This window comes from Mytilus californianus, unplaced genomic scaffold (genome assembly GCF_021869535.1).
Source record: "Mytilus californianus isolate M0D057914Y unplaced genomic scaffold, xbMytCali1.0.p SCAF_4, whole genome shotgun sequence".
In the NCBI taxonomy this organism is placed as follows: domain Eukaryota; kingdom Metazoa; phylum Mollusca; class Bivalvia; order Mytilida; family Mytilidae; genus Mytilus; species Mytilus californianus.
The window spans coordinates 59338603-59346207 of record NW_026262690.1 but is presented as its reverse complement, the minus strand read 5'-3'; positions in this window follow the sequence as shown (position 1 = coordinate 59346207).

Genomic DNA, 7605 nt, shown 5'->3' with positions numbered 1-7605 from the left:
CTAATCTATATAAAAAACGAGAAACGAGAAAAACTTATGAACCACACCAGCGCCAACCTTCAACCTAACCTGAAACAGCAGGGTAACATTACAACATAGAAAGACACACTATAAAATATCAATTGAAATGGCTTAACTCGATCAAAAAGACATATTAACAAAAAACAAGTAAACATACATTGAACGATAAAATTTGATCTATGACACAATATAAATAAAATATTAATTAAAAAAACGGGATGTAAAACAATGTCAAAAAGACAGCTCTAACCTGGGACAAAATGGTGTTAAATAAAATAACGTACACAGGTAAATTTAAATGTAATAATTTTGTTGTTATATGTACGGAAATATTTGTTATAAAATAAATAAATTTGTTGTTCATAGTACCAGTACAGAAGTGAAAATATATCGTCATACTAAATACTTATCAAAGGTGGTACCAATTAAGGAATTGTATATTTTGAATATACAATTCCTTGGTGGTATATATTAATAATAGTGAGACGAGATATAACACAATATAAGTAAATGTTGAATAATAAAAATGCATTACAAATTGTGTCAACAGGTCAAATTAACACGAAAGTACGATTTGAGAGTACTCGCGGTTACTGAAAGCTAGTTAAAAGCTATCTTTTTAATGGTCGTTTCTTTGATATACAGTGTTTTGGCTAGAATGACATTTTATACTTTCTTTAATCCCATATTCTAGATTTCAGTGATCATTTCATCTAAATCATGATAATGTGGTTTGTATATAATCACTAATGTATTGGAAATTTCAAATAGATATCAGCTTTTCCAGATATAACTTGGTTGAATCCTTTATACATAGTCTCCACCTCCAATTTGTTTTGTCAATTTCCCATCGGTAGTTGTAGCGAATCATTTTCATCAGCATATTTTCTCTTAATCATAGGAAATCTTTACTTTATACCTTGGTGTGTTATATAAATTGTTTTTCGGGTTTACTTCAGTGCGAAGTCGTTTTGTTTCCCAGTTAAACAACTTTTTATCGATTACTTGTGCTATTTTTTTTTCATTCATTGATTTGTCTTTTGTACTTTTTGTCAGATTTAGACTCACTTGCAAAAAGTCAGTTTTCAAGTTGCGTTTACCTTTTTCATAGCATTCTACTTTGTGTAACGTTTCAGTACCATTATAAAGTAGAACGAAATCGCCTGATTGGTTTATGAATTTGGAATAATGGCGAAAAGTCTCTTTATTTGCTTGTTGATTTTGCGAACTTATATCTTACCAAAGTATGACCAGAATGAATGCCATCAATATACAGTAGGTCTTTTTTTTCACCGAACACTCTATCGTTCTAATGAGCTTTGAAATTGGATGGTAAGAGTTTGTTTTTTTTACATTTAACTGCATGAACTTTCTACTAGTTATCTGAGCAATGGGCTGAGATATCTCATAACTTGATGAATTTAAAAAAAAAAGAGTTGAGAAGACAAAAAACTAGTTGTCCCCGCCACATGCTCAAATTAAGGAGCCTTATTGGTGGTTGTCTTTTATAAATCTTGAAGTGTTTCTAGTAATTTTTGAGGAATTTGGTGTTGATAAAAGTGCTTTGGTATTATTTGTTTAAATCATTCACTTCTGTATACTTTGGGTTATTATGGAATGACACCTGTCTGTAGTTGAAGTTCATATGTTGTCTTCTGTATGTTTTTCCCCGTTTTTTTATGTCGTTTGGTTGCTTTCTGATTAATTTATACCCAACATCTCCTTTTAATCGTATCATATAGCAACTTATTAATTTCATATTTGTGTGTCCCGTTTGTGACGTGAAAGGAAAAAGTCCATTGGATAAGATAACAAATCACAACGAAACTGCATATCATATTTCATTCTAATTGATGAATTTAAAATATTTAACATTTTCAAATTGGATTAACTGCATGCCCACAGCTAGTCATACGACTTAGGAAATCGTGTTTGACGTCAAATAACGTGGTAATACAAATCAAAGAAAAAAAAATGTCTTTGCTGAACCATTAAGGCATTTTTTTTCTTAGATTTGTGAAAATAAGGGAAAAATAAAGTTTTGCAAGAATGACTAGTAAATTATTCAAGCCATTTTTAAAATTACGGATAAGATGCTTAAAGTGGGATATTTTTTTTAACTGAAAATGTGGAAATCGAGAGGTTCTTATATTGTCATTTTTCTCATTTTTCTACATAAACTGTCTTTTGTCATGCTTACTCAAAATAGCAAATAAAAAATATATGTCACCGTGCTGGATTCGAAGATAAATCGCGATTTATCCTAAAATTGCGTCCCCGCTTGGTAACCTCAACGTAAGTGCGAAAACGCACGACGTTGCTCCTCTCTCTTTTTATTCTGTTCATGTTCCAAGTGAGAAACATCTCAGGTAAAAATTAAGTTATTCAGTGTGGACTGTTGATTTTTTTTTCGGCTTAATTTAAAGACTAGCGGCAATTTAGAGCTAGACATGTCGGTACTGTACACACTATTGTATTGTTTAAGACCATATGTTGACCTCTAGATGTTTTTTTTGTTTTGTTTTGTGGTTTTCTGTTTCATTAACACTCCCCCCCCCAAATCATCCTTTTATTCACATTTTAGTCTCTTTTTTTATTTCACATTTATTCATAGAATCAAACTGTTAATATTCGGGTGAATGATTACAGTTGAAGAAAACTTGACAATAATTTTGAAATTTTTCATAATTTTTTATCTGCCAAAAATGATTAAATTTATATCTGGAAGACGGGACATGTTACCTGTTCATCCCCCATAACTTTGATTTGGGTTTTTGTGTCCTTTTTATTCCTCTCCCAAATTTCAACATATATACCATCCGAAATTACAGTTCTAAAGCAAGTCACTTAAAGCATTTATAATCTGGTTAATAAATGTTCAAAAATATCACATAATGAGGGGTTCAAGCGCAAAATGTTTGTGCTGAGAGGAATGAAAATATTTTTTGCAACTTTTCGTTGAAGTACTATTTGTTTCTCACCTTTTTGACCATCCTATGAGAGGGGATAACCAACATGCATTTACGTCTGTAAATGAATGCTGAACCGTTTTGAGTATTCTGAACAATAAATTTGAAGGACTGTTACTCTCCTTGTACTTTGTGGGATGATCTTTCAGCCTAATCATATTTATGATTCGTCTTGGAATTTTTATCAAAATTGTCTGCATCTCAAGAGACAATTACTCCTTAGAATTCTGTCGTGTTTCCATCCCAGAACGTTTTTTTTTGTTATTGAGAAGCTACTTGTTCTCTACGTATTTATTCTGTTTTTCTTAGTATATGTGTATTGATGGGACGATCTTGGCCTGCAATCCGGAGCATTTATATCCTTGATGAGGTTTCAATCATCTTGACAATGCTGATCAATAGCAGTCTGCTGTCTATACTTATATATGTTGATATGTTTAGCATTAATGTTCCAGTCACCTGGCGCAAGTGTACAAATACTACAGGCAAGTACTCTTGAAGTTTATACAAAAGTGATATTTTTTATGAGATCATGACCTTAAATATCGAAATGTTTTTCCAAGCATACATTTTCATCAATTTCAATTCCAAGTATAATTTAAAAGAATGCACTTTGTTAATACAGACTGGGACATAATATATTGATGTTAGTATGAAAGTTCCAGATACAGGTTGCATTTAAAACAAAAAAAATTAGGCAGTGGCTATTTCGCCAGCACCTGCAAAATAGAAAATGCTCTAGTTAAGCGGAAGACAATTGTGCCAGTAAAAAACGATTTTGTTTACAGATATGCATTTGAAAGAACTGACTTTTATTTCAAAAGCAAATTTAATTTAAAAAATTTTTGATTTTGAAGCTATGTGATTGATTTTATTAGATTGTTTAATGTTTTATCAAATTTATATGCAATCATTCAGATTGAATGAGATTTTTAACTTTTATTTTTTTACAGCATACAGTCAGTAAAAAAAAATTGAGATTGTATTCTTATAATAGAAAAACAAAGGATATGGGGTATCCATCCATGACACAAAATCAGTAAATGCACAACAAAAAAAAACATACAAAAAGCAAAGGAACAGCGCTTACGTGTAGCATTAGACTGTGACTGAATTTAGAACTACATGTGTTGATATGATTTCATTGCTACAAATGGATGCTCAATATTTGTATTTCTTTTTACAAATTCTTATTTTCACTTTGACTCATAAATGTTTTAAATGCCAATGATTATATGTATCTCCAGAGATTTTTTATATATGTCTCTGGTATCTCAAATATTGTTACTGTCATCTTATTTAACGTTATGAGTAATAATTTGATTCCGAGTTTCCGATGATGTTGACAGTAAACATTTTCGTAGTACTTTTCAAAAGTAAATATCAAAATTCACTCTTACAAAGAACCGGCCGAAAAAATAAAAAAATCGCTATATTGCCGACGCCGGCAAAATAGCCATTGAAATAAAAATATGCTATTTAATATGCCGGCTTTAATTAAGATATTTTAATCAGAGACGTATTTTACACTTGTATGCAAATTTGTCCGCCATTACGTATAATCACACAGGTCATACCCAAGAATGAAGGACACTAATGGCCGATTACCCTTATCAGCGACACCCGGGGTGCAATGTTTTTAATGATGTTCGATTAACATAGAAAGTAATGGGAAAATAAATGGGTACCCTTCATTAATTCTTCATATTATTTTTATTAATCGTCTGAATTCTTATTAACACATACGACCGAATTCTACATAGATTTACCTTTCTGGTGGTATTAAAAAATCCAGTTTATCTTATCTCATTGTTAGGTCTCCGATTTTTTGAAATTTCATTATCTAAATTCCCTTACTCACATCAGTAAATATCGATGAATTACCTCAAAATAAACGAGACAGCAGTAACTAAAAAAATTGAAGCACACTTAATATGCGGAGGAAATACTATTAACACATACTGTTCAATACTCCTGTCAATAAGCTATATTTTGATGTCAGAAAAGTCAGTTTAAATTAAGAAATTCTTAGGTCTCCGGCGTTTTGAAAAGTTGTCTTTGAAAAAAAATAACAAACACAAATGTAATATACGAAAACAACATGCATTAGCGAGATCATATTGTTATACAAGTAAAATAAATTCCGGTTATTCTTAAATAAATGAAATGATACATAATAAGTTCAAATTCAAAGTGTTCACTGCGGCTATTTTTTATTGTTCAAATAGAAACGATAAATATTGAATACAAAATAAAATTATATTTAATTATATTAAATTGTATTCGTCGGGATAACTCATCTGTTCAAAGGACATAATGGAGTTTTACTGTAACTAAGGGTTCTTGTTCATGATAGTTCATAGTTCGTATACTTTCATATAATAGAGACTATAAAGATATTTTTTTATTCATATTTGGTGAAAAGTATTTAATGATAAATGATAAAGTATACATTTACATTTAAATAATAATAAACGATTCGCTGTTCAATTTTTTTTTTTTCACCCGTAAAACATTTTTCCATCATTTGTATTTCGATAATATTTAAAGAAAATGAAAAGGTGGTGTATTAAAAAATTTCGAAATTGATATATTGTCAAAAGAATTTTATTATCAGCAGGCACCCTGTCGCTTGATTGTCTTTCCTATCTCCAATTACGATGTCTTATATATGCTCAACAGGATGCCACTGTTTGTTTTATTAAATTGAATCTGATACAATACAACTAGTGTTAATTGGTGACATATGTCCATGTAATGAATGTATGCACGGATTGTTGTGGAAGTATCATCCTGTAATGACATTACATCAATGTGGTGGAACTATTTAAACAAATTTGAGAACTCGAAAACTAATGCAAAAAATCTTTCAAATCACTCTTTTTTAGACAAACTATGAATCGCATAAATGAGCTTTGATTTAGGGACGACATCAAAAGATCAATGTAGGATAAAAAAAACTTAATTCAAATAGTATGGGGGTGGGGTGGGGTGGGGTGGGGGGGGGGGGGGGTAGTTTGGGGATGGAAAGGGGGGGGGGGGTTGAAATTGCGGCAAATTTTGATTATTTTACATATATCTGTATTGGTCAATCAATTTTTCCAACATTAAGTTAAGAGGGGGTGGGGTCAGTCAAAAAACTATATGAATTAAGTTTGTTTATCCTAGTACATTGAACTTTTGATGTCGTCCCTTATTGTCCTGTGAATTTTTATCCGTGACTTAATTCAGGCAAATTTTCTACCTTTCTTGCACTGTTGAAAATAAGGACAGAGGGACATCAGATATAATACTGTTAGTATTAAATCACACTGATAGCAGTTAGAAAATTTTAGATAAGTGAAAATAAGTTGAAATATGAAAGAAAACTTTCAAATAAGAGTTACTCCTAAACACACATAAAAAGGGAGACCCACTATAAAAGCGCTTGCGACCTAACTCGCTTCATGATGATGTCTTTAGTTACTACAATTGATAAATCTTCACTTATCAATCAGAGAGAGAGCTCTACTTTTCAATATCAATAAAAATATATTTTAACTGTTGAATGACTTATTCTTCAATTATTTAGTCTTAGAATTTAAATCTTTAATTTTCACCAATTGTCTAAATTTGATTTATTGAACCTTTTGTCTGCTACGCCTTACCTAACTAAAGATGGTTGAGATATGTTTAGCCGTTTTTACATAAAACATTTAAAAAATGAAAAACATCTTGCTTGTAAGTTATTTCTTCAAAGACATATATAGCATCATCTTAAAGCAAACTTATTTGTCCAAGGCATAAATGAATGATTGTACTGAAATGAATGAATATATATAGCCTATTGTTGCGAAAGCTGGACAAACTTGTGTTTGCTGGTGTTAATATGTTTATAAAAAACACAGCTGATATTATGTCATATAATTTCATTACTAATGGTGATTAAACTGCAATAAGCCACGGTTCGGTACCAATTTCGTCGTCAGCTCTGTTGCATAAGGACAAATGAAAATATCAAATTTCTTGGTAACAAGGATGTCATATAACCTCCTAGATGGTATTTTTTTAAGATATATGAACATCAAAACTCATGAGATACATTTTATCAGAGACATATATGTCTCTGGTTTTATGACTGTTTGTTAAAAAATGTCAATCAAGATCAATTAACATAAAATATGGATTTTTGCCCTAATTTTTCAAAATAATTTCCCTTTCGTACATTGATTTTTAATCTCGACGCGGTTTTGGTCTCAATATCATAGTCCTTTAAAAGACCACTAACTCAAGTATCGTAATTTACAACTCCCATGAAGACGCTAATTAATTTTTATCAGAGACATGTAACAAGATTAGTAAATGCAACGACATCTATTGGAAGGAGTTAAGAGTTATCGTTAATTATCTACTGTCCAATATAGACAGATTGGGTTATCTCGCTTGGAAATGTGACATATTCTTGCACATGTTCCCGTAAACTTTGACATCATATTTCAAAACATTTGACGTCACAATTAAAAAGTGATTGTTGCCTGACGTCAAAAGGTGATTCGGAGTAGATCTAATGCCATTCGGAGGCAAAATATAGCTAAATACCAAAAGTGTAAATACGGTTATTATGCCGGTGCCGACA